The sequence below is a fragment of the Lissotriton vulgaris genome, chromosome 2_1, assembly GCF_964263255.1.
Source record: "Lissotriton vulgaris chromosome 2_1, aLisVul1.2, whole genome shotgun sequence".
In the NCBI taxonomy this organism is placed as follows: domain Eukaryota; kingdom Metazoa; phylum Chordata; class Amphibia; order Caudata; family Salamandridae; genus Lissotriton; species Lissotriton vulgaris.
Window position 1 is genome coordinate 907,557,177 of NC_141687.1, and position 27,256 is coordinate 907,584,432.

Consider the following 27,256-nt stretch of genomic DNA (forward strand, 5'->3'; position numbering starts at 1 on the left):
TAATGGATGAAAGCGAGGCAAAATGGGTGCAGGCCTGAGAACACTGCCTGCATTCAAAATGGCCCCTTGCCTCCCAGCACATGGCCAGGGCCTGCCTGTACCAGCACTGAAAATGCCCCCCACCCACATGGCCAGTCCCCATGAACACCCCAAAAAATCGAAAAACACAGAAAAATCAGCACAATCCCATGCCATCCATGCCCTCCATGATGTTTAAATTCAAGACACCCCACAGAAAGACTAGGCCCATGCACCACTCACTAGCCCTGGTCAAAAGGCCCCAACAACAGCCCAAAAAATCGAAAAACACACAAAAATCACCACAATCCCATGCCATCCATGCCCTCAATCATGTTCAAATTCAAGACACCCCACAGAAAGACTAGGCCCATGCACCCCTGAGTACCCCTGGGCATAATGGATGAAAGCATGGCAGACTGGGTGCAGGCCTATGGCAAAACAAAGCACACTGCCTGGCTTCAAAATGGCCCCAAGACCCCCACCACATGGACAGGCCCGGCCTGCACCAGTCCTCAAAATGCGCCCCACCCACATGGACAGGCTCATGAACACCCCAAAAAAACGGAAAAACACACAAAAATCACCACAATCCCATGCCATCCATGCCCTCAATGATGTTTAAATTCAAGACACCCCACAGAAAGACTAGGGCCATGCACCACTCACTAGCCCTGGTCAAAAGGCCCCAACAACAGCCGGAAAATCGAAAAACACAGAAAAATCAGCACAATCCCATGCCATCCATGCCCTCCATGATGTTTATATTCAAGACACCCCACAGAAAGACTAGGCTCATGCACCACTCACTAGCCCTGGTCAAAAGGCCCCAACAACAGCCCAAAAATCGAAAAACACACAAAATTCACCACAATCCCATGCCATCCACACCCTCAATCATGTTCAAATTCAAGACACCCCACAGAAAGACTAGGCCCATGCACCCCTGAGTACCCCTGGGCATAATGGATGAAAGCATGGCAGACTGGGTGCAGGCCTATGGCAAACCAAAGCACACTGCCTGGCTTCAAAATGGCCCCTAGACCCCCACCACATGGACAGGCCCGGCCTGCACCAGTCCTCAGAATGGCCCCCACCCACATGGACAGGCCCATGAACACCCCAAAAAAATCGAAAAAACACACAAAAATCACCACAATCCCATGCCATCCATGCCCTCAATGATGTTTAAATTCAAGACACCCCACAGAAAGACTAGGCCCATGCACCACGCACTAGCCCTGGTCGAAAGGCCCCAACATCAGCCCAAAAATCGAAAAACACACAAAAATCACCACAATCCCATGCCATCCATGTCCTCAATGATGTTTAAATTCAAGACACCCCACAGAAAGGCTAGGCCCATGCACCACTCACTACCCCTGGGCAAAAGGCCCCAACAACAGCCCAAAAATCGAAAATTCCAAAATTGTAGTTGCAGCAACTGTAATGCCCCAAACAAACTTACTTCTCCAAAAGTGATTCAAAGAAAGTCAAAAAGGCCTCAAATCCAAATATCCAGCAGCATCCACAAAAAGTAATCCTTCCAGGTCAAGATCCGAATGAAAGTGACCAGCACATGAAGAAAGCACTGGGAGGAGCCTGCTGGACAGGAACAGGAAGGTGGAGACTGTGGGGCACTTCCTTCCTCCCACCCCACCTCCCCCCAAAATGGACTCCTTGCAAAAAAAAGTGCAGGCAAATGTCAACCTGAGGAGTTATTCTGATAAAAAATCATAATTTTCAGAAGGTTTATGCTGCTTACTGGTGGATTTCTTGTGCAGAATTGCAAATTCTGTATTTCGCGAGTGCGAGATTGTTGCTGCCCGCCGCATATACGCGTTCGCAATTGCGATGCGTGCTGTGCAAGGTGGCAAGCCGCGATTACGTAATCGCGGTCGCCAAACTCCAGCGGGATCCCGCAGCAAGATCCAAAATGGCTCAGCACTCGCAAAATATCAAGAAAAACAACTCGGCAAACGCTGAATGACGGTAAGTGAGCGCCACGCGCCGCAATATTGTATCACCAAGCAAAAAAATCCGCCGCGTGCGAATTTGCGGATTTTCGGCAAATTCGCGAGAGTTCGCGGATTGCGAATTTACTGAAAATCCGCAAAATCCGCGAGCGGAACGGATTTTACGCCCATGCTTAGTATGGAGCTGATTAGAACCTAGAGAAACATCTCGTAGATTCTTGGCAAAACTAAACCTATGCTAAAGACCATACTTACTTCTTCCCTCGTACTAGACTTAGGTTAGGTACATTGGGGTAGGCGTATTTTTAGAAGCACCAGTTGAGTATTTTAGCCTGTGTTATTCATGTATATGTATTTTATATGGCTTAGAAACCATACAATGCTCTTACAGTATTATTTCATATTACTGTTTACGCTGTATGGATTATACTTTGCATTCTGTCTAACGATTGTAGCAGTTCACCTCTCTTGCATGAGAAAGAAGACTGTTCAATAAACCCGTTTTATTGAAAACGCCCATCTCACTATTTCTTTTCAACTCCGTAGAAATGAAGCATGCACAATTGACTGAGTGACATACTTATCTATTGTTTCCACGACTCTGAAGATAGTTATTCCAGTCCTAGGGAAACAGAGTTTTCATGTTTATGCGGTTGTCAGAAACTAATCCCTTCAGGTGTATTCGAGAAAGTTTCTAGTGACCTCTGAACTAGCTGGAACTCACAATTAAGTTTAGTATACTCGATAGAGACATACTGACCTCAGTTCTATGTCAAATCTATAGGGTATATTATTCCAATGAGCAGAGCCTATTGGGAATACAGGAACTACACTACAGTACAGGTAGATATAGGGAACCTATATCTCAGTAAGGGGTGCATACACCACCTTACACAGGTTGCTGTAGCAGAACTGTGGTGTCATTTTGAGTGGTCTCTCAGGGGTGGCATAATACCTGCTGCAGCCCCTGAGAGGCCTCAGAGCAGCGCAGGGATTGGCCTGAGCGAGCTAGAAAGACACTCCGCTCAGGCCAAGTGTCTACGGAGTTTCTGCTGGCTAGCTACTCAATGCAGCCGGGCTGGAGAAACCTAAGTGCACATGTGTGTACTGGTCAACCTGAGAGCCGGCAAAACACACAGGAGCACTTGGGGTCTGCAGATAGCACTCTTCCTCCCCCTTCCCATGCCTCGGCCCCAGGGCCGGACTGGTGATACTGGGCAACGGGCAATCCCCCTGTAGGCCGGAAGGGATAAGGACGTGGTTTGTTACTGCGGACAATATTTAATAAATCGTCCCCCAGCAGCAAAATCAGAAGGGCGCCCTGCCAGGCCTGCGTCCGAGACAGAGTCAGTCTCTCTGCTTTGCACAGTGCACTCTGCTCTGCGGAGGAAAAGCGCAACTGTCATTGGTGAGGTGAGCTCATCTTACGAATGGAAGTGGTGCATTTTACCCGCAGAGATAGAGGTGCAGTAGTTGGGTTGAATTTAGTAGTGCATGTGCGACTAAATTCAAACTGTTACCAAACCCAGCTACTGCACTGTGCCTGCGCACTGCACAAGGGCATGGTGCACACAGGCCGTGCACACTTTAAGAGCCTCGCCGCCGCCACCACCACTTGTGACCAGGCACTGAGGTACCTGACCTGTCTTAATGTAGGCAGTGGCGTAGGAGAGGGTGTCCGCCCGCGGCGCAGAGAATTTAGTTTCCCGGGCCTCCAGCTGGTTCACTTCACACGCAACTGGCAACTTAAGGAAGGTAAGTAAAAAAATAGCAATACATTTTTGGAGACCAGTGTTAAAAACTTTAAGTACACTGCTAGTGTACTTAAGGTTTTTTCACAACCGAGTTCAGTTCTAACATGACAATTGTACCTGCAGGCAGCTGCCATCTCAGATTAGCAGCCAAGGTTTCAGGTTGCCATGTGTGACATTTTAATAATTTCAGCGTAATTATGAGGGACATTTCAAATATGATAGTCTCTCAGTGTGTAACTATCATCCTGCCTAAGTTGACACATGTATTCAGAGGGCAAAGCATGCCATAGGTGTTTTCAGATTTCCAGGATTGCCCAAAAGAGATTGAATATGTCTGCTATTGAAGGGCCCCTACACACATGTAACTATTCCACATCCTACCCCCTACATCTGTTTGTCTCTGCTCCCACTCCGACTCCAGTACTCCTTCGCACTAGGACTTTTTAGATACCAGTTTCCAATCTTACACTCAGACTCCTGGAGTCCTACTCTCAAGCAGCTGGAGATACTCGAGCAACTTTGGTTACTGTTGGTATTCTTTCTTTATCCTTTGCTTCTATACCCAGAGTGAGTGACAGCATGACCAACCAATAACTATGGGGCATATTATCAAGGGGGTTTATCTCTGCTTTTTTGGCTTTAAAAGCCAAGAAAGCGGAGATAAAATTATCTCCCTATTACCTAGCTGTCGCTAACACCAGTTAGCGACAGCTAGTAGGCGATAGCGACCATCTTGGGCCCCACTTTGCATGTCAGTGATATTTATCACTAATGACATGCAAAGTGGGCGTGCCAAGATGTTAGCGACTGGAAACAGTCGCTAACATCGCTATCTCCTATTACCAACTTTTGGAGATGTTCTCGCTAAGTGTGAATATCTCCAAAAGCTAACACCTGCCCTGAGCAGTTCTTAGCCATGTTATCCAATGGGAGGTGGATAACATGGCTAAGAGCATTAGCTCGGTAATACCAAGGTTTATCTGTGATAAAAATCGCCGCAGCTCAGCGGTAAATTTTTGTCTCTAACCAAGCAATAGCGATAATTATCGCTATTGCTTGGTAATATGCCCCCTTGTGTCTTAGCTGGATGGTCTTGATCATGTTGCAGGCACACATGCTGCCCACCAGACTGAGTCATGGGAACCTTCCGGTTGAGCTGCATGTCGCTTTAAGGATCTGGAATTGGGTAGCACTGCTTTCTGAATACTGCAGGCAGTAGCAAATGCAAAGCTCCAGAACCTCTGTCTCAGCTCAAAGCCTGTGAGCTAGCTACTGACAACTGGTGAGCTACTGGCAGCTTGTGAACTACTCATAGGAGACCCCAACACAATTTTCATACGTCATGAGTCCTGCTTCGGAACTGGCTGTTAATATGTGCCATTTTATCCAAATCATTTGGAAACTGTGCTGTAAAATACATGAGTTGGCACAATCTGTTTGCTAAAATGTCTTAAGGGGCTTGCCCTCAAACACTGTGGACAGAAGTTGGGCTTGTTCTCTTCCTTCCGTCATGTTTTGAAATTCTGGAAATCTATTTACGTTTAAGGACTTTAAAAGTTCACCAGTCCCCACTGGACAGTTATGTTTACATGTTCACCATCAATGGTTAGCATAGATTCTTTCTGCAGTTCCAATTTAAGTGGCTCCTCTTTACCATTACTAAGGTTATTTCTTCCTTTTTATCTTCCACACGAAGCATTGATAGAAATATGATTTTCAGAACGAAATCAAATTATAGAGTCTGAACTGTGACTTTTAAGCAAATTAATAACTTTGGGTTTGAGAACTGCCTACCCAACGAACGTTAATATAGATGTAGACTTGGCAGGACATTATATTTAATTGGGTCCATTTCTCTCTAAGACAAAACCCTGATTGCACCCTCTTGTTGAGCTTGTATTTAAGTCTTTTACACGCTGGTCTGCATTGAGGACTGGTTTTTAGGAGCTATGCAGTGATATTTATGACACAATAAGGAGGCCATGGCAACAATTACAAGCACAATGGCTGAATGGAGAGCTCTTTTGTGACACAAGACGTGATGTCACCCACAGCCACTCTGCAGAGTATGAGGCTCATAGCTTCATTCTGCCTCTGACAGGCCACCTGAGATGATGTGGCTTCCTTGAGAAGTTGAAGCCTGAGACTCGCTGGGCAGTAAGCCGAGGATGTTCCGTCTGCTGAAGACCTCCATTTTCTGTGCTCCACTGTATCAAATATTTGAAATGTCACTCATAATTACACTGAAATTATGAAAATGCTACATATGGCAACCTGAAACCTTGGCAGCTATGCTGTTGGTGAAAATCTGAGATGGCAGCTGCACAGTTGTCATGTGAGACAGTGAAACTATCTCCGTCACTCTGACCAGAGTCACCCGAACGTCACCTGCGTGGCCCAAGATACTTCTGATGCAGATATGCAGATAAGATAAAAAGTTTGTATTTGGACATGGCATTTCTTGAGAGTTGAGACCAGTTTTGAGTAGCTCTGGACAGGTATATTGTTCTATTTCTCATCAGTGAATTGTTTGCTCTATGTTTCCTCCCATGTTCTACATTTGAATCACCTGGTATAGTTCAGTCACAGCCTTCCATGCAGTGATTAACCTACTGGTAGTCTTTTAGTGAGATGTTTCACACACATAAAATAAGGCATTTTTGCTTAGAAAAACCTTGATTCTCACACCGGAGTCAGGTCTGTTGGCATCATGGCATGTATGTTTCTGTTTGTTGGTCAGCGCATTCTGCTGTGTCCTGTTCTGTTGATTCTGGCCCTCTCTGAAGCATGCCCAATGCACTTGTGTGTTCTTCCACTGTTTGGGTTGCGAGATCTACTTTGTGGTCTATTGGTATCTGCTTACAAACACTTTTAGCCTCACAGGCATACTTTGTGTGACTGCATTTTATTGCCAGAGGCTTTTTTTCTCTTTTTAATACTTCAAATAATTAATTCAATTGCTTTCTTAAAAATTATATTCACATATATATTTTAAACTCGCCTTGTAACTGTGTATAGTTAACAGATGCACATTCGGGGCGTATACTTAAATACTTTGTCCAACAGCTTTTATTTCTTAATTATGTTTGCACGTGCATGTTACACTCTCCGTGTGACTGTATAATGTCATTAACAGATGCACATCGGGACACAAACTTTTTTTTCAACTATTTTTAATTTATATGTTTCTAAATACTCGAACTGCAAAAGGTTAACGTATTTTTAAAAACATCTACTCACACAGCTAAATTAGACTCATAATGCTATAATGCAACATTTTAACTTAAACCTCTACCAACCTGCCATAAGAAAATAAAGAACTATGATGCAGCCAGCGCTGGCCAGGTCATAGCACTTTTTTTTCTAACTGTACCCATTGGCTTTTGTTTTTGTGAACGCAGGTGATGCTTACACACTTTCGAGACAACAGTGTTGTGTAATAAAAGTGTATATCGTAAATTGATATGAATTCTTTGGCTGCTCCTATTATGCTAACTTACATGTATTTGAGGGACAAAATATATTTTCAAAAGCTCACAAGGTATTGCAACATGTTTGTTCATAATAATTACATCCATTAACTTAACTGGCCTTGCTGCTGCAAAGAACCAGAAATGTAATTAAGGGCACTTGTGAGAGGCCCCGGCGCACAGCAGGCCTCAGTCAGCCTCAGTCAGCCTCATGAAACTGAACAGAATACACAGAATACAACTTGTCGTGTAGTCAGTGACTGCAGAGCCCTAATCTCTGTAATTTACAATTACGTTAGAGGCTCACAGCTCTGAGCTTACTTTGTGAAGACTGCCTGCATACAGTGTGTGCAATGCAGAGCAGCCTCTCAGCTAAACTGCAGGTAAAGGCTGAATGAAGACGCATGTTCCTAAATGAATCAAAATTAGTAAGCAGAGTGATTTACAGTGAGTCATAGTGGCAGGCACTTACTTCCACCTAGCGCTGTTATGGTACGGCCCAGCCAGACACAAGAACTCTGCTAGGCACTGTTAATTCCACCGGACTGAGCAGCGCTGTGGTCCAGTATTCTGACTCAATCGGCATTATGGTCGGGTACTCCCTATGACCCCTCAACAACTTACTGCCCTGGTGCCTAGACATTCCCGTCTCGGTCTCCCCCGGCCCCGGGGATTTTGACAACCAGTCTAGGTGTTTGTTAAAATATTTGGATTAGGGGGAAGTGACCCCCTCGGCCGTATTTATTAATATTACAAGCAATATTCAAACATTTCAAATTACAGAAATCATTTAACACAGAAAGTACAGTTTACATTGATAGACACATGTTGTTGCAAGAGCTAACCTTAACACATTCTAATACAGAAGGCACTCCTACCGTAAATCTAACAATGCACGATATGACTTTCTGCGTGTCCCTTTTGAGCCTAACGGCAAAGTCAACGTCTGGCAGGCTTCTCTCCCCTCCCTCTTCTAGTCCCAGGGTACTCGCACTATTACTCCTGGAGCAAGGTTCCGCAGGGGGTCCAGCTTATCGGACGGATCTTTTTCCCCCGGGCCCCCCCTACGCCCTGGTCTTGAACTCCATAAAAGGGGGCCATAGACTGCTGCGCACGCGCGTACAGGGGTGGCCCCAGGCCAACTGGGAAGGATGACTCCCCGGCCCCCATACCCAGACAGCCTACTTACCGGCTGTCACTACCCCCGGAGTTACATGGTGTTGACCGCTAAGACCGCAGACTATGCTTACCAGTGTTGACCTTACCACCTGACCAAGGACAACTAAATACGACACTAGTGAAAAACATGCAAATTACCATTCATTTTATTTACATTAAATCACAACCTGTGGAACAAAAACATAACATTGAAAATGATCACTCCAATTGACACACTGTATACAATTACATACAATAACCGAAAAAACAGGTACCCCGAAATCTAGCTTTAGGGGATGGTGGGTGGGCAAAAAGATGACAGGGACGGGGGGGGGGGCAGTGGCCCGCGCGTTGGTGACGAGGTGGAGGCAGCCGCGAAAACCAAGAGGCTGCCTCACTTGCAGGCTCCCCTTTTAAGGGGTGCCGAAACCTGGGGTGACTTCCGGATAGGGTTCTGAACCGGAAGCGCTGAAGCGCTTCCGGTTCACGGTTCTGGAGCGGCGCCCATTGGCTGCCGTTCACGAGAGGGTCTGCGTCATTGGTGACGCGTCCCCCTCCCCTATGCTTGGGGTCTCGGGGCTAGGGCGACCGCCATAATGGCGTCCCATCCCATGCTGGTCCTGGCTCGAACAATGATGGCTGCACCAGCAGTGGACTGCAGTCAGCGCAGGGTGGCGGGCCAGGCTGCTGATTACACACTACCATTCTCCCGCGGCAGCCATGCGGGGCCTTCTGAATCTGAAACTGAACTCTTTGCCACAGCCAGGGAGGGGCCCTAGTTAGTGTGTGTTTACTGGCTGTAGATACGGCAAATTAAATAATCAGATGTAACATCAGTTATTTTGCTGGTTACTCTGCCACAACGAGAAAGGGTTTTCTGGCGCAGAATCAGGCCACAATGTCTGAATGGCTCTTTTTTATGTAGCATTGGAGGAAAGTTGTATAAGATCCACACGGGTGGGAGAGGGGGTGACATCGTCTTCGTCTACACCTCCTTTCCACCCTAGTGATGCCCATAAATGGGGGGGGGTGGGGGGAGAAAATAGGAAGACACATAGGTAACGTTGGACCTGGTGCTCTTTGCTGGGTCACCCCTAAACATTTTTTGTCTTCACTCCCCCGGTTTTCTGAAGCCAATTTTTTTTGGGCTGTTAAGGCTCTGTGCACTTTACCACCACTAACCAGTGCTAAAATGCTTGCTCTCTTTCCTTTAAACATGGTAAAATTGGCCTACACGCAAGTGGAAGAATTGAATTTACTTGTAAGTCCCTAGTAATGTGGTTCTACATGTACCCAGGGCTGTAAATTAAATACTGCTAGTGGGCCTGCAACAATTATTGTGCCACTCACTTAAGTAGCCTATTTAAACATGTGTTAAGGCCTGCCATTGAAGTTTGTGTGTGCAGTTGTAAAACTGTCATTTTTACCTGACATAATGAATCTTTTGCTAGGCCTAAAAATAGTCCCTTTTAATACATATGTCATCACTAGGGCAAGCCCTTCCTTAACCGTCCATAAGGCAGGGTGGAGTGTGCAGTGTATTTAAATGGTTTGGCATATACTTTTAAGTTTTATATATCTCGGAATAGGCAAGGCTCATTTGTTACCCTTGTTCTTTGTGTGATTATTGGAATTGTTCACAATCCCATGACTTCAGTGATGTAACATTGATGGTAGCACTCACACTCTGAAAAGTGTTCTATGCCACTGGCCTGGGTGTCTTTGTGTGAAATCTTCATGCTTTTTAGGTTTCGCCTATTATCATTCGCTTGGGAATGTAATAGGCGAAAATTCAAGTGCTCGATCGACTAGTCAAACCACTGCAGTTTCTTCACAGTGCATGTGAAAAGCGGGAGAATCACGTGACCACAAGCCTCTCGTGAACGAGCCCAGCCCGCCCAGCCTCCCTCACACAGCTTCTCCCAGCCATGTGGTCGTTCAAGTTGCCCACCCCCTCCCTCTCCAGCGCCTGCCTTCCGTGACTCGCATTAGATCATCAGAGGCAGCCTAGCCCAGCAGTCAGCCCACCCCCCTCTCCATATGGGCAGCCCACCCCCTCCCTCCTCTCTCTGCGTACTCATTATTATTATTATTATTATTAAATCGGTTTTGTATAGCGCCCGGTTACCCTGGAGCATCCCTGCGCTTTTGCCAACCAACCGAAATCAGAAATAGCAGAAACAGTGAAAATTTAACAGAAGAGGAGAGTCTTAAGTTGTTTTCGGAAGTGCAGGAGACATGGTTCCGCGCGTAAACCAAGGGGAAGGGCGTTCCAAAGGGTGGAAACATTGACCGAAAATCTCCTACCTCCCGATCTGGCCTTTTTTACCCTAGGGAGGACAGTCAGGTGTTGCTGGTCTGAGCGTAAGGTTCTGCTCGCTTTGTACGGGATCACCATCTTCTGAAGGACGGGGGGGCCTTTGTCTTGCAAGATTTTGTGTGCAAGGCATAGGGATTTAAATTTCACTCTTTCCCGTATTGGCAGCCAGTGTAGTGCACTCAGTGCTGGTTTAGCAGAGCGGGACATGGGGATGTTATAGAGCGTTCGTGCTGCCGCGTTTTGAACTTGTTGGAGTCTGTTCAGAGTGCTCTCAGGAGCCCCAAGGTAGATCGCATTGTTAAAGTCCAGCCTGGACATAATTAGACCCTGGATCAGGAGCTTTCTCGATAGGAAAGGGATGAGGGGCATTATCTTATGTACTGATCTGAGGAGACCAAAACAGACACCCGCTAGTTTGGATGCCTGGTTCTAAGGGAGAGATCTCGTTCCATCCAGATGCCCAGGCTCTTGATCTCATCCTTAGGTTCAGGAAGACACCTGGGCCAGGCTAAGCTGGAAAGGGAGGGGTTTTTAGGTCCCATCACCATAATCTCCGTCTTGGACCCATTCAGTTTGAGTGCGGAGTCCCCCATCCAGGAATGGACCTGTGAGAGGCAGGCAGGGAGTATCTGGGAGTTCTCCGAGGATTGGGAGAGGGCGAACACCAGTTGGGTGTTGTCGGCGTAGCTCATGATCTTGATGTTGAATGGAGCCACCACCTCCTCCAAGGGAGCCATATACACGTTAAATAGTGTAGGACTCAGGGAGGAGCCCTGAGGCACACCACAATGGAGGTGGGTGGATGCCGATCGTGCGCCCCCTTCCCATACCTGAAAAGATCTTTCACTAAGGAATGACCTAAGCCAGTTTAGCGCTGTCCCTCTCACTCCGGCGTCCGATAGTCTCTGGAGTAACACTTGGTGGTTCACAGTGTCGAACGCTGCACTCAGGTCCAGGAGGATCACTGCCACTGATCCCCCCGAGTCTAGAATGCAGCGTGCCTCCTCCATGACTGCAAACAAGGCGGTGTCAGTGCCTTGGCCCGGGTGAAAGCCTGTTTGGGAGCTTTTTAGCACACCAATGGTCTCCACAAAGTTGGATAACCTAGAGTTGACCAATTTTTCTGAGATTTTGCTTAGCCCTGGGAGGAGCGAAATGGGCCTATAATTGGCCATGTCTAAAGGGTCCAGAGAGGGTTTTTTCAGACGAGCTTTCACTATTGCGCTCTTCCAATTAGGTGGAACAATACCAGTGCCTAACGAGGCGTTGATGACTTCGGTGATGGGTTCCACAATGGAGGGGGCAACCTGTTTAAGAATTCTCATAGGGGCAACATCCCGGGGGGAGCCACTCTTAATTGAGCATAGGGCTTTAAGGACTTCATCCCTGGTGACTGGCCCAATGGATTCCAAAGTTGTCTGGGGACATCCCTCCTACTTGCTCCAAATGAAGTGGTTAATTGGGCCGCTTTTATTTCCAGTTTACTTCAAACTTCTCCTTCTTCCACTGTTAACACAGGACTCATCATAAAGCTTTTCCAGTTTATAGCTGCAGATTTAAGCAACAATCCAAACAAGAAACTGAATATATTTGACAACACTTTGCCTTCCGTCAGCAGAAACATTAATTATCCAGTGCTTAAAGGCTTCTGCTCCCCCTCACTCCCTTTCCTCCCCCCACTCGCTGGCCACGTCAAACGCGAGAGATTTAAATTGGCTTGCTTGAAGGCAATCTGCTTCCCCGCTAATCAGTTTTTTTCCCCTCCCACTTTTCCTTTGATGTCCGCCGCACGTGGCCTCTGCCTGTCGCCTAACACGGTATTTGGTGCTACCACCTCTAACAAAGCTGCATTTACAATTCTGAGCAGCACTGTATATAAAAGTGCCAGTAATCGAAATCGGCAAGCTGTTTTTTTTTGTTGGATTAAGCTCGGATGTTTGCTGCATTATCTTGCCCACCCTCAGTTGGATTGCACTTTGTCTTCGCTGTGTTTAAAATGAATCTCAGTGCAGGGAAGGTTATTTACTGCAGACGTTTTCTGTAAACGTTTAATTCTCTTCTTTAGATTTCTGCATAAGCTTAGACTTTAATTTTCATGGCAAATAAAGTCAACTCTGATCTTTATTGAGAAAAAGTAGTTTACTAATTTGTTTAAAAACTATTTTACATCGTAATACGTTTGCTGAGGTCGAGAAAGCATTTTGCCTTTCATTAGGTTGCCCAAAGATGCGGCTTGCCTACTTGGGTTCAAAAACATCAAATTAACTGTTTGTGCTGACAAAGGGCAAATTTCGATTTCAGCAAACGAGGCGAGATTATCGGCGTGCCCGGCTTGCCTGGCAGCAGCTTCTGGCCAACACTTATAATGAAAAGCGTGCATACAATTAACGCGCTTGAAGTGTGCAGTTCAGCTTTCGGAAGCGGCAAGATGCGCTCCATCGCTCTCCAGTGGCAGGAGCCGCACCCCTGGCGCCCGGCTGCTTTGGTATTCATAAATCAGCGCCTTCTGCAGGGCCAGGCTGGCCGCGGAGCAGCAGCACCACCAAGAGATTAGGCCTCTCAGCCAGCAACCCGAGTGAACAAGCACTGGCGTTGCCAATATGTTTCGCATTTGGAAAGTTGGAGCTATTTGTTTTGTAAATTACATTTTATATTTATATATCGTTATTGGCATTGTCAATAACAATATATAAATATAAAATGTCATTTACAAAACCAATAGCTCCAACTTTCCAATGCGAAACCTATTGGCAACGCCAGTGCTTGTTTAGCCTGGGTGCCATGTGTGACATTTCCATGCTTCCTGGGTGCTTATGTGTGACGTTTCCATGCTTTCTGGTTAGGCCTTGGTGCTTATGTATGACATTTCCATGCTTTCCGGCTTCCTGGGTGCTTATGTGTGACGTTTTGATGCTGCCTGGCCTGGGTGCTTATGCATGACATTTCCATGCTTTCTGGGTGCTTAAGTGTGATGTTTCCATGCTTACCGGCCTGGGTGTTCATGTATGACGTTTCAGTGCTTAATGTGCGACAATTTATTGAAAATACAAAAAAGCATATGAGAATGTATAGCTTATGCTGTAAAGTAATGACGTTGTAACAGTCTTAAAAAACGAGCAGAAAACACATAGCACTTTTGGCTGAAAAGACAAGAGTGGCCCGAAGGGTGTTGTGATCATTACTTGATGGCACCTTCAAGAGTCCTGGGCAGCAATATATGCAATTTTACTCATAGACTGACCCAGGGAGTAATCTCTAGGTTGTGATTTCACTCGGTACTGTGCTATCTATGCACATGTCCTAGGGAGCAGTCTCTTCTTCAGTTGTGATCTTATTCTGTTTCACACCATGCCTCAGTCTGTTTAATGAAGCAGTCTCTACTTCTGTTGCAATTTTATCTTTTATAGAGTTTCTATGAGCCTGTCCTGGGAAATACTCTCTTGAAGAGTTATGATTAGGATATCACTCAACATTGTGCGGTCTGTTTGTGAAACGTGATCCCGCACTATAGTATGCCAATTCTTAAACTGCACTGCAGAGAAGCCTCTCACTCGGTTTTGGACAACATCACTTCCATGTAATCTCACTCGACCATGTGCAGTCTCTCAACACATTCTGAGAAGAACTTGGAAAAATCATTTCAGGCTACGTCGATACTTTTGTGGACTTCAGGCATGTGCAGATAGACTGATAGAAAGATGCAAACAAAAGGAACTAACATCATTAATGATGAAACAAAAAAAGTTATTAGAGTGTTAATAATAATTCCCAATGAAAACGTGCATGACTGAAAAGGGAGTTAATTACTGAGAATGCTGGAGTTGGAATTATTTACATGTTTTATATTCATAAGGTGTTTCTGCAAAAAAGAGAGAGTGATCCTATCTTTACCATGTAATAAAAGAGTGAGACTGATCCTATCATTACCATGTAATAGCTGCCTGAATCTGTCGGATTTCCTATTTAGGAAATTAAACTGTGCAAAGCATGCTCTATGCACAAGTGACACAACAGTTTCAGTATACCATATAACCAAGCCCCATGCATTAGGTGAACTATGGTTTTTCTCCCAGAAAAAGTATCACATATCTGATTGTGGTATCCTTATGTATTTCATGTGGATATCTTAAGTGGCTTCTGTGACACCTTGTCACAAGGATAGAAACACAGAAAACTTGTTAGATTGATATAAAATCTTTTAATTCTGGTATTAATAGTTTTGATATATGCCGACGTATACTAAGGGATATTATTTCAAATTTATCAGTTTGCATCAACTTTGAAAACCCTCTTGTCAATCATTTTAGAGTTTCACTATGTGTATGAAAGGTGCTGGGAAGAGAAAATCACACAAGAAAGGAAGAGCTGTGGAAAAAACCTGCCAAAAAGAAACAAATATAAGAGAATGAAGCAAGCCACTACCAAAAAATGACTGATATTTTTAGTCCCAAAAAAGATTTGGTTTATTTTGAAGGCGGTAGCACGTCCACCAGCTTCAGGACCGACTGTGCTGAACAAACTGCTGAAGGCCAAAGACCTGAAATAGGCACTGAAGGGACCATAACTGAGGTAGCTTCCAAGTGTGTGTGTGTGTGTGTATATATATATATATATATATATATATATATATATATATATATATATATATATATATATATATATATATATATATATATATATATATATATATATATATATATATAAGGTTTCATTGAACTAGAAAGTGTTCTAGATTCCGAAGTGACAAGAAGACCCTGTAGTTGAGAAATCAGCATGTGCTGATGTGACTTTGATTGATCCAGTGGAGGCCCAATGGTTTTTCAGACCAACATCTGAAAATTTGAATGCCTTTTTTAAGTTTTATCCCTGTCAACCAGCTGGTATATGTTGGAATGCTAAAAGATATCAGCAAAACAATGAGAAACCAAGACCGTGGTTGACTTATTCAAACAAAGCTGAAACCTTTTTCTGTGTGATATGTCTAGCTTTTAGCAAACCGACAGAAGTACTTTCATTAATGGCTGTTCTGATGAAAGGCATATGCATCAAAGAATCGATGAACACAAAGACAGCATCCTTCATGATGCGATCAAGAAACATTGATATATAAAGGCATCTTTTTAAAAAGCACACAAATGCAAAACAAGAGGAAGTCAAGCGAAAATTTGCCATTTTAGAAAGAATAGTGGAAACAAAACTGATTGGCAAAAGAGGTCTGAGCTATCGGGAAACTACAGAAGCTAGCTACACCTTAGAAGATGAAACATTGGTTCATGGAAATTTTTAGAAACTTGTTCAGCATCTTAAAAAATGTGATACATTTTTGAAAAGCCATCTTCAGGATGTCATTAAAAAGAGTAAAAATCATCATGAATTTGCAAAGAGTGGTAAAGGGTGTGGCAATCTGGTTACCCCGATTTAAAAAACAAGTGTGAACTCTCTCATAGAAATTATTTCCGCATTACTAAAAGTGGGTATCGCTGAAGAAATCAGGGAAGCCAAAATGTTCTCAATACAGCTGGATACAACACAGGACATAAATGTTGTAGACCAGTGCTCTATTATGACCAGATATGTGACCAATGTTGTCCACGAACGTCATGTGTCTGTTGTGAACTGTACAATGACAACTGGAAAGGCATTGTGGGCCAGATGTAGGCAATCCTGAAATACAGAGTTCTTAATAGCGAATTTTACCGATTCGTTATTAAGAACTCGGTATTTCAGATGTAGGTAATGAATTGGTAAAAATTACAGATTCGGTAATAATCGCTAAAAAAATTGCGATTCTGAATGAATCTGTGAAAATAAATACCGATTACCCATTCCCAAATCGTTATCACTGAATCCTTAATACCAATTCGGTAATTTGCGATTCGGTAATTGTCGAATCAGCCAATCCTGTGCATCCTCATTACCTCCCAACCAGGAAGTGGCCACACCCATGCAGCTGCACTGGTCCAGTGCCTGCAAGGAAAAGCCATTAGGTTAGTGCAGCGGCAGATGGTACAGATGAATGGCAACATGCAGCGTATTGAGAAGGGCATCTGTTCCATGAACACTACTGTGGCTGAGGGCAAGAGGGACGTGTCCGAGGCGAGGCTGCTGGGCAGCAAATTAGATAAGGACCGTTTGTCAAGGCGCAGGGAGAGGCAGAAACTTGACAATTTCACCAACGCGGTGAACCGCCTCTCCACTGCCACCTCTCTGCTCTGTAGGCGCTCAGTGGTCATGCAGGAGATGGCCCACTGCAGCCATGATGTGGCAGTATGGTTGGTCACAGTGACCAGTGCACTAGAAGTGCTACAAACCGACCAGGTAGCCACTACAGGTGATGGGGGTGAAAGTAAAGAGGCTACTAGCCTCAGTGGCATCACGCCCCCTCCCACAGAGTCCAGGAGGCGCAGCGAACGGCACATCGCTGCCACAAGACAGACTGCCAGTGAAGACAGTGGGCCAAGAAACGTAGCAGTGCAGTGCATGGGCCCAGGAAGTAGAGCCAGCCATTAAATGGTTTTCCTCAAATGGGTGATGTAACCCATTTTTTGTATAGACACTGCATTTGATTTAGGTCTAACATGTGACGCACTTCATGTTGTGGTGGTGTGCTATGGTCATTAAACACCATCACTCACATATAGTAACTGGCTATGTTTCCTTACTTACTCAGAAATAGTTGCGTGTTATCTCAGCCAGTCTGTGACTCCCATCCGGTGCTGTTGCCACACCTGCTGCGCTGTGCTCTGGCTGTGGACAGTCCTCACCATCGTCCTCAGTCAGTTAATTCCACAGCTGTTCCTTTCTTTGTGGCAAGGTTATGCAGCATTGTACATGTTGCTATTATTTTGCAGCAGATGATGGGGCGGTACTGAAGTGCACCACCACTTTTGTGGAGGCAACGGAACCTGCTTTTTAGTAGTCCAAAGGTGCGCTCCACAACGTTGCGCGTGCTTTTATGTGCCACATTGTATCTTCTCTCACTTGGGGTGGAAGGGTTGAGGTATGGAGTTTGGATGAATGACCGCACAGCATATGCCCCGTCACCTAAATGGGAAAGGAACGGCCATTAATTGGAGTCATCAATACATTCATCCACGGTATACATCAGGGTGTGTCACACATTGATTTACCTAGCAGGTATCCTTCTCAAATTCACCACTAGCCAGGCGTGTGAAGATCCCACTGTTCCTGAATATGTAGGAGTCAGGGGTACTTATTAGAAATTTGGCCTTGATGTCAGTGATTATGTTGTCTGCATCACATATCACCTGCACGTTGATGGAATGCAGGGATTTGCGGTGCGGTATATGTATTTTGTAGCAGCATGTGGGCAGATTGGTATGTGAGTCCCATCAATGCACCCTATTACATATGGGAACTGTGCCTTTTGGTAGGAATCCAGCTTTGTCTTCTGCAGTTCTGCCTGTGTGCTGGGGAAGCGTATATAGTGATGCATTCTCTGCATCATGGCAACCAAGAAGGCGTTGAAGAAACAGGACAGGCAACTCTGTGACACACCACCTGCCAGAGCTATCACACCCTGGTAACTTTCAACAGGGGTGGAAGGTCCAGGGGTCCCAGGTGATGGCCCATCTTGCTTCTTTAAAAATTCAAACAGCAAAGGAACCTTGCTCAAAGCTCTGGAACATAAAAGCTTCATAGATTAATTGAGGTTAGGTGTGAGCATCCGTTCCTTATTTTTAGATGGCTGGTTTATTCATAAAGCACAGATGAATCCTTTTTATCTTTGTATTTTAGTGGCAAACTCAATTACTGCATGTTACATTTATTCATCTTCTTAAAGAGTCCATTTCACTCTTGTTTTAGATTTTCAAGACTTTATTAAGCAAAGGAAAAAGCACAGCCGACATGTGTTTCACCCTGAGTGGTGAGTAGAGCAAGGGCTCTCAAGACTAGAAAGTCCACACCATTCTTAGAGACTTTTTTCAACAAACAATGTCGCAGTACAGTGGATATGCATACAAATCCTTGTTTCGCTCCGATATACGGCCGGCGGCCATTATTCAACGTACACCAGAAGTACAGATTAGGGCTGCTACCCTGTATTCAACATCTACCACCCTGGATAAGAGAGAAAGCAGGCTCTGCATGCCACTTATGTGGATCAGCATCTGAAGACCTGCTGCATTTACTATGCTCCTGAAATAAACTTCTTAAGGAACGGAAACAACTGTTGAAGCGACACTTCAACCAACAGGGGTATCGCACCAGGAGGCAAGCTCTGCTGGCATGCTTTGCACCCAATGATCCACAACTGAATTGCAGTCTAGTGAAGTATCTGAGACAGTGCGAAAGCAAAATGCCTGCAATACTGACACAAGGACCCTAGCCAGCAATTACATGAGCAAACTTCCTGAGGCATAGTGAAGAGTCTCTCCATACATAACAACTTTGTTTTTGAAACATGCGTTGGTCGGATAGCACAGCATCTAATGGCATGTTACATGAAGCTGTTAGTATTTTAATAAGGGTTGACTCGCCAAGGCCAGACGGGCTTGCCAATGTTTGGCGGGAAGCCTCTTGACTTATTGGAATGCTCCCCGTAGCACTTGGACAAAGTTTAGACACCTTGCTGGCGAAGCTGCTTAATTATAGAACATTTTCAGCAGGTTATTTTTAAATAAGAATCATGAAGCAAGGTATATGTACATATTTGTTTTTTTGAAAATGTTGTCATTTTGCAACGGTTTTAATTAACTATGCAAATTAATTTATACTTATACCTTACCTAAAGCCTGTATTTTTAGCTGTTATAAGTACTTACCACAAGCAGAAAACAAATAGCAAGCCCTTTTAAATTTGCTTTAGAGCTGCATTAACAAACCCTGACTAATAGTTTAAGTAAACAAAGGCTAAAACGTCATGTTAAAAAAAGAATACATTTGATTTGTTCAAAGTACTGTCATGTCCAGGCAGCTGCAGACTCTTAAAACAACAACAAATGGCTGGTATTTATCTCTTGGAAAGGTGGAAACCACATTCTAGACTAGTAAGGACAGTAAACTAAGAGAGAAAAAAGCATCGTACAAATTGGACGCAGGCACCATTTTCTGCTCCATAGCATAAAGGATTTATATTATGGAAAACAGTTGGCGGTCTACCTCTTTATTTGAATGCTGCTTCTGCTGCTCTTTTTTCCCCATTGAAATCTGGGACTTGGAGTCCTGTTTATTCCATTACAAAGTAAGACTACAAATCCCAGCATTCAAAGAAGAAAACCTGGACTGGATACCCACATTACGCATCAGCCTTAGTAACTTGGCACCTGTGCCAATTAGTCCCTACCAAAAGCAGAAAATCCAGAATCTTGAAAGTTCTGACACTTCCACCGTTTTAATAACTGAATCCTCACACAACTCATTGTATGACAGGTGAGAAAGTATGACTTTTTTATTATTATTATTATTAAATGAAATTTGTAGAGCGCGCTGACACCATGGGTTTCCTGGCGCTATAGAACAGAGGTGATGCACAGGCTGGGCGTTAGCAGGGTTAGCAGGGTGGAGGAAAGAGGAGGGTTTTGAGCTGCTTCCTAAAATGGAGGAGGGAGCTGCTTGATTTGATGGTCAGGGGAAGAGAGTTCCAAAGCTTCGGGGCCAAGAGGGCAAACCTTCGTCCACCGAATTTGTTAGTTCTGGTTTTGGGTACAACAAGCGAGTGAAGATGAGCAGAGCGTAGATTGCGATTTGGGCGGTAGGGATTGATGAGTGAGGTCAAGAAGGCGGGACTGGTGCAGTGGAGAGCTTTGAACGTGGGGCAGCCCAGCTTGAAGGCCACTCTCGGTTTTATAGGCAGCCAGTGCAATTTGTGCAGCAGGGGTTTGGCCGATTGCCATGTGGGAGATTTGAAAATGGTGGGTACCATAGCAAGAGGAGATAGTAACAAAAGAAAGTGAAAGAACTGTTATGCAGAATAACAGGGTGGCCATTTTTAAAAAGGTAAGGCTTGGCAGTCCACCCAAAAAAAAAAAAATAACAAATGGTGTACTAAAATAGAACTCTAAATTCAATAAAAATTTAATTATATTAAAAAAATTAACCATATATTAAAATATTGTAATATTTTTTTTTCCAGCGCAGTTTCCATTTCTTTCGGTAATTGTACAATTGTGCTTTCCTTTAAATAACTTTTTATACTATGACACATTCCTTTATGGAATAAAGATTTTACTTATTTTGCAAGCATAGCATTAGTTATTATTTACAATCAGCTTTTCCTAAACTGCATTATTAAATTGTCCTTTATACAGATAAAGTGTAAAATGCCCTCAAAAATAACCTTTGTAGAGATCATACCATTAATTTACTTATGAGTATATAAGACTTTCTCTGGTTGCTTCATCAATTACTATATAATTTAGAATCCTACAGTTATAGCAATTACGAAAGAGAATTTTTATTGCAAAATTAGTTTCTCAAGCTGTGACATTGCCAGCTACGTGGGATCAAAGGATAAAGAAACAGTAATCCCCATAAAAAGTGTGGCTCGTAAAATGACATGATACGTAAGACATCTTCACGTAAAAATTCAAAATTTTAAATAAAGTTTCCTTAAACAATAGTTTAATATTCTTTAATAACAAGACTTTATTAAAACAAATCTTTGAATTGTCCAAGAAATTAATAAAACTTTACATTGTCCATGTATTCACTATTTTCATAACTTTCTGCATAAACCATACGTTTTGCTAAATCGTACACCGTCCTCAGAAAAAAACACAATCCTAAACTTTGTAATTTTCTTCTTAAACTTTACAGTTTCACTGTTTTCATCTCAAGTAAAAGTTTATGGGCCACAGAAGTATGCATTTTCAATTCAAATTTTCTATCAATAAAGCTGTCAGTGCAGCAGAACACAGTAAACTAACATCGTTTTTTGTTTAATATGGAACACATTTCACATTCTGTTCTGAATAATTTTCATAGCCCAAAACTTCAATATTATCAGAATGAGCAAGTTTTGTTTTCCCTCTAATTAAAAAAGTTTTTCCCTATATCTCCAAGTCTCTGTCAAGGTCTGTCCCTAGTACATGAATGCTGAACCTGCCATTGAAAACATACCAGAGTTATGCAAAATTCAAAATTATAAATAATTTCCTACCTGGATCAGACAAGCACACTAAGGGCCCGATTATGAAGTCGTTAGGAATCAGTCCTGAAAGAATCAGTTCCGGACTAGGTTTCCAAACAAATCGGGTCCGCTGAGTCCGGACGACCGATTACTATGCTTCTCAACATTGTTCGGTCGACTCGCATTAACTTCAATGGGATCCTATGTTCTGAACGAGAAAAAAGGCTCCTGTTGAATAAGGGAGGGAGGGGTGGGGATGGTAGGGGAAAGCCTTGTACCCTGTGGCGGGCACCCCATATGGTGCCTGCCACATTGTGCATTGTTGGGAAGAGGGATTCCTTGGGTACCCCGACAGGCTCCGGCTGTCCGGATGCCTTTCAGAACTGATTCGGACTGCTCGAACGGCTTCCGGACATCGTAATCTGTTGTTGGAAAATCTGTACGATTTGGTAGGAAACAAGGGTTCCGAATCGGATTCTGCAATACTGAATCCCATATTGAGCCTTTTCTAACGACATCTTAATCGGCACCTAAGAAGTAAGATCTAAATCTTATCTCTACATTTTCCTTTGGGTCGGCATTACATTTCTATTCAGACAAGCCACAATCTGCTCATTATCAGCTCTTGAAAAGAGGCAGCATTTGTGGGATGTAGAAGATGCTACAGCAGTTCATTTCAATTGGATAACAATTACTTTTTGTGTTAGAGGTACAAGTTCAAGTTTAGTTTATTATGTTATGGAACTTCATTGGAGTGAAGATTAGTATAACAATAATAGCAAAGATACAAAATACATAGTGAAATCAGCAGTAAAAATGTTTTATTCTCCAACCTATTGTACAAGTCCTTTTAGGAGCATCATTTACTGACCTATAAAAGTGACAATGTGCATAGCTCCAAAAAAGGATATTTCTATACTATGATCTTATAAATGTAACCTTTCAGAAGTGACATCATGCATAATACAATAAAGAATATGGAAATATTGCATAACAATAGACCTCAAGGAAGCTCTTTATACACTCAACCAACTAACTCAAACAAATCTCTTATTCCCAGCCTCTCAAAAGGTGGCAATACTCATAATAGGGCATAAGAAAAGCAAATACTACATGTAATAACTTAATCAGAGCATTTATTTTCTAGCCTTATAGACCGAGAGTGTACATAATACATCATAAGATGTGCACGTATTGCATATTACAATCCTATGAGTCCAATCTTTTGAGGTACATCATACATAAAACAGAATCGAATATACATTTCTTACAGGTCTAACAAAAACCAGAACCAGAGATAGCACATTTTGAGCTCAGTCCATAGAGACATTCAGGTCATACATTAACATACCTTAAAAAAAAGAAAATACGTTTGTGTATAATACAACAAATTAAAAAATTATGTCCGACAACATCAAAAGGTCCAAGTATAAGAAATTTAGAACTCTGTTAATCACCAAGGTCCTAATAGATATTTAAGAAAGACCTAAAGAACGTATAAATCTTATTACAGATCATTTCATTCAAATGAGACATTATGAATTTGTGAGCCTCCAGGGCATTTAACAAATATGTGCCTTAAAAGGAGACAAGCGTTCTGCAACATGGGGCACACAATAAGAACATGATCGAGATCCTGAATTTGTAACTGGCACAACTCTCATCTTTTATCCTTTTTTGAGATTTTATCCCAGATGCCAGTAATGATAGCCAAGAGTAACAGATCCAATCTCAGTAGGAGGATCAATCTTCTGATCCCATGAGGCAGATTCCAAATTAAATAAAGCTAAGGGTTATTCCCCACATTACTCTCCTGAATCACTTGATCACCCAATTTTAACTGGCATAAGGTAATGTCTCTAGCCAGACTTATTTTAAACAGGGACCCTTTTATTAAAAACTTCAGAGCAGGTTTGGGCAAAGAAACATCTTTATTCAAATCACCTCAGATTTCTTTAGCCACTCAAAAGACCTAAAAAAATAACGTTGTTCTTTCTGAAAAGAGAAGATTTTAAGCTTCAAGGCTGCCCGCAACGTTCCCTCCTCTCCCCATAAAAGCGAGTTACCACACCTCTAGACAGCAGCATAGGTGAAAGAATAGGTAGATATTAAACCAAACTCGAACCGCAAAGAATGGGGAGAAGCAAATGTGTTCAAATTACATATCTGATGGAGAACTCGACTCAAATGAGGCTCATATCCAGTACTTCACATGCATAGCACAGAGAAGGGAATTTTAATCTATAGACTGACAAGACACACCCAAAGTAATGTCTCCCACAGACTTTGTCAAATCTATTCAGGGCATTTTCCTAAGATAGGGCCCTACTCGAGCAAAGCTTCATATGATCAGCATCCCACCCATTCTTCGAAAAAAATCCTTACAAAGATAGAGGTGCGAATCCACTATTTCTAATTCACCATTGCCCAGATACCAGTTAAAATTCCACTTCAATCTTCACCCATTCTTATGAAAGATCAAGACTTTACTTTTAGGGATATTAATCTTCAAAACGTGGACTTCGCGATACTCAGACGATACGTTAAATCCATTATGGCTACATCATCAGTGTATAATAAAGAACCAATGGACATTGCATCAGATCTGGGAGGACCACCCTTTACCTGATTTAACATATCTGGAAGCTTATAAATATACAGGGAAAACAGTAGTGGTGTCAATAAGCAACCCGGCTTAAGACCATTTGAGGTTTGACCATACAGAAGAAGCCCTGCGTCCCTCCATCAGAATATGGCACCAGGTATCAGAGTGCAGCTCCATAATAAGCCCCAAAAGATGTTGCAAGACATCCAAAAGGAGAGGCTTTCTCCAATGCGTTTGACGATCAACTGTATCAAACGCTATGGAGAAATTGATACACGCTGTGTATAATTGCCTATCTTGAGAAATAGATTTTTTAAACCCACTGCTGTAAATAAAAGAGTAGACTCCGGGCAAAACGTTTGCCCAAGGTATCCAACAATGCTATCTGTCTGGAACTTGCCGGGAAGGATTTGGGACCCTTCTTATACAGCAGCACAATGATGCTGCCCTTCCAGATAGGGGGATTTAACCAGAACAACAACAATACTTAAATACTGGCCCAAGAAAGGATTCCCATACTGCAGTCTCCTTTTTAGGTCTCGTAGAGGCGTGGGCTTGAGCAGCGAAGCTGCTCTGGCCACGCCCTGCAAGAGATTTTGTTCTAAAAAGGGTCCTGTAAGCCCCGCCCTTCCTTTCCATTGGGTAGCTGTAGCGTTCCTGGTAAACACTGGCTTCCCATTGAAAAAGAGGGGTTTTGGGTGCCACCCTGTCCGCTTTTCAGACAGCCCCTACGGACAACATCGTCTGGTTTGTGAAGACATTTCTTATCAGCTTGTTTATTTAACAAGCTGATAAGAAAAGTGTTCATCGCGGTCGAGAAACTGACGAGATCGCGCACTTGCTGTGTGCATGCATGATGCGTGCCCTGAACCCACTCCCCCCCCTCCTCGTGCATTAAATCACCCTGCAGTACGTCCCCTCACTGCCCAGCAGGTTTTTTTTCAGTGAAACACAAAGGAATTTGAACTGTCAGAAAAACTGAACTGTGCGTCTCTGAAGATTTACAGTGCTCTAAAGGAAAACAAATTGAGGGAATCCTCTCACCGTCCTTGTGGGGTGAGAGAAGTGCTACAGACACTGTTAATCCGTGAAATTTCTCCATTGGCCCACCCCTATTAGATTCCAGGGAAGGGGTAGGCGATAAATGAGTTTAAATTGTTGACTTGCGCAGCAGAATAAATCACACTGCTGCCCCCTACCCACGCTGGGCCGTTTGTTTTTGTTTGACTAAGTCCATAGGTTAATGTCTCTGAGGCTACCCGGTTTCTGATCGCTAAACTATGTTCGCCTGAACAGCGTCTCTCAACGTTTGTGTGAATGATTTCAAAAAGTTAGGTTCAGACAAAATGCGTTTCAGGTGGCAAAAGGAATGGCATTGGTGCAGATGTCTTGTGCCCTGAAAGAGTCGACCGATGTGCTCTTGTAAAGGGCACCCATAGCCGTTAAACTATTTAGCACAGAACCAATGTTTTTAATCTTTCGTGTTTCCTCTGACTCAGATGGTGTGACCCTGACTAATAGTTTAAGTAAACAAAGGCTAAAACGTCATGTTAAAAAAAGAATACATTTGATTTGTTCAAAGTACTGTCATGTCCAGGCAGCTGCAGACTCTTAAAACAACAACAAATGGCTGGTATTTATCTCTTGGAAAGGTGGAAACCACATTCTAGACTAGTAAGGACAGTAAACTAAGAGAGAAAAAAGCATCGTACAAATTGGACGCAGGCACCATTTTCTGCTCCATAGCATAAAGGATTTATATTATGGAAAACAGTTGGCGGTCTACCTCTTTATTTGAATGCTGCTTCTGCTGCTCTTTTTTCCCCATTGAAATCTGGGACTTGGAGTCCTGTTTATTCCATTACAAAGTAAGACTACAAATCCCAGCATTCAAAGAAGAAAACCTGGACTGGATACCCACATTACGCATCAGCCTTAGTAACTTGGCACCTGTGCCAATTAGTCCCTACCAAAAGCAGAAAATCCAGAATCTTGAAAGTTCTGACACTTCCACCGTTTTAATAACTGAATCCTCACACAACTCATTGTATGACAGGTGAGAAAGTATGACTCTTTTTTATTATTATTATTAAATGAAATTTGTAGAGCGCGCTGACACCATGGGTTTCCTGGCGCTATAGAACAGAGGTGATGCACAGGCTGGGCGTTAGCAGGGTTAGCAGGGTGGAGGAAAGAGGAGGGTTTTGAGCTGCTTCCTAAAATGGAGGAGGGAGCTGCTTGATTTGATGGTCAGGGGAAGAGAGTTCCAAAGCTTCGGGGCCAAGAGGGCAAACCTTCGTCCACCGAATTTGTTAGTTCTGGTTTTGGGTACAACAAGCGAGTGAAGATGAGCAGAGCGTAGATTGCGATTTGGGCGGTAGGGATTGATGAGTGAGGTCAAGAAGGCGGGACTGGTGCAGTGGAGAGCTTTGAACGTGGGGCAGCCCAGCTTGAAGGCCACTCTCGGTTCTATAGGCAGCCAGTGCAATTTGTGCAGCAGGGGTTTGGCCGATTGCCATGTGGGAGATTTGAAAATGGTGGGTACCATAGCAAGAGGAGATAGTAACAAAAGAAAGTGAAAGAACTGTTATGCAGAATAACAGGGTGGCCATTTTTAAAAAGGTAAGGCTTGGCAGTCCACCCAAAAAAAAAAAAATAACAAATGGTGTACTAAAATAGAACTCTAAATTCAATAAAAATTTAATTATATTAAAAAAATTAACCATATATTAAAATATTGTAATATTTTTTTTTCCAGCGCAGTTTCCATTTCTTTCGGTAATTGTACAATTGTGCTTTCCTTTAAATAACTTTTTATACTATGACACATTCCTTTATGGAATAAAGATTTTACTTATTTTGCA